Here is a 2020-nt window from a genome sequence, read left to right as displayed (position 1 = left end):
TATATACAATTTGGTACATACAATTTCTCCTACAATTTGCGGACCATTACATTCATGCAGGCAACTTGTAATGGAATTCTTCTTTGGGATCTATGACCTGGTCGAGCAAAATCCTGCTATTTCCTCTTGAATCGCTCGTACGCGATCCTCTGGTAGGAGCTGATCCCGCAGATCCCTCATCTTTAAAGGAGATCAATGTGCATGTATTAGTTGTGTGTGTATATATTAGATAATGATGTAAAAATTATGAATAGTGTTCTAGCAAACGTACCCACTGGAGTCTATCATTTTTGCTCCTTTTGGTCGCCATCATGCGAATGTTCTCGCAAACGTAGTATGCACATAAATTAGTCCCCGACGCTTGCTTCAGGGCCTTTACGAGAATAGAATTCAATCAGATAATAATTAATCAAGCATGATAATTATCACACCCAATATGTGAACCTATCCGAGACGAACTCGAAGGTCCCACCAAGGATAGAGCCGCATATTAAAGACGCTTTTGCAAGGTGGATGTCATTACATCAAACCCTTACATAATAGCCGGGGATACATACAAGGCATACAAATGCCACATGAATACATCAAACATCATATATAAGAGATACATCAGACTACGGATGAAACAAACGAAAAACACAAACGACATCCACCCTGCTAGCCCAGGCTGCCGACCAGGAATCTATCCCCTGATCGGAGAAGAAGTAGAAGAATAACTCCAAAACAAGCAAACTTCGTTCTCACATCAGATCATCACATTACCTGTACCTGCAACTGTTGTTGTAGTAAACTATGAGCCACGAGGACTCAGCAATCCCATTACCATGGGTATCAAGACTAGCAAAGTTTAATGGGTATGGAATGGATAAGTGGTGAGGTTGCAGCAACCGACTAAGCATAATATGGTGGCTAGCTTACGAGTACAATAGTAAGATGAGAAGCTACGCAAACGGTCACAAACTAGTAATGATCAAGAAGTGATCCTGAACTACTTATGTTCAAACATAACCCCACCACGTTCTCTTCCCGAACTTGCTCGAAAAGAGACAGTCACGGTTACACACGCGCTTGGTGTATTTTAATTCGGATCTGGTGTCAAGTTCTCTACAACCGGATATTAAAAACTCCCATCTGCCACATAACCACGGGCATGGCTTTTGAAAGATTAAACCCTGCAGGGGTGTCCCAACTTAGCCCACGACAAGCTCTCATGATCAACGTAGGAAAATCCTCCTCCCGGAACAACCCGATCAAACTTGGAATCCCGGTTCACAAGACATTTCAACAATAGTAAAACAAGTCCAACAAGACCTCCCGACGTGCCAACACCCTAATAGTAGCCGCGCGTATCTCGTCTCAGGCCACGATCAGATGGGACAAGCTACGAGTAAAACCAGATCTCGAGTTTCCCCATGATGGCCTCGCAGGTTGCGTGGTTTGGATGAACACTCATGAGGAGAACTCGCCCGGGGTTGTTAATTAAGTCCTCGGGGTCCGGAAAGTCCCTATGTAAGTTTTAGTTTTTATTAAGCAAATGGTAAAACCAATGTTGGGCCTTGCTAGAAGAGTTTTATTCAAAGTGAACTGTAAAGGGGGCCCATAAACCCCGACCGAGTTAGGAACGCAAAATCAAGGAACATAACACCGGTATGACGGAAACTAGGGCGGCAAGAGTGGAACAAATCACCAGGCAAAAGACCGAGCCTTCCACCATTTACCAAGTATATAGATGTATTAATTAAATAATAGATATTGTGATATTCCAAGATATCCATGTTCCAACATGGAACAACCTGCAACTAACAACGCTATAAGAGGGGCTGAGCAAAGCGGTAACATAGCCAAACAACAGTTTGCTGGGATGGTGAAAAAAGTTAAGGCTGTTTCATGGCATATTGGGAGGCTTGATAGACAACTGGTAGGAAGCGCGACATAGCGATAACATCGAGACAACTAGCATAGCAAAGATAGTAGTAAGATCCAAGGTGACAGTCATCTTGCCTGAAATCCCGCTAGGAAG

The sequence above is a fragment of the Triticum dicoccoides genome, chromosome 6B, assembly GCF_002162155.2.
Source record: "Triticum dicoccoides isolate Atlit2015 ecotype Zavitan chromosome 6B, WEW_v2.0, whole genome shotgun sequence".
Taxonomy (NCBI): Eukaryota; Viridiplantae; Streptophyta; class Magnoliopsida; order Poales; family Poaceae; genus Triticum; species Triticum dicoccoides.
This window is presented reverse-complemented; position numbering follows the sequence as displayed.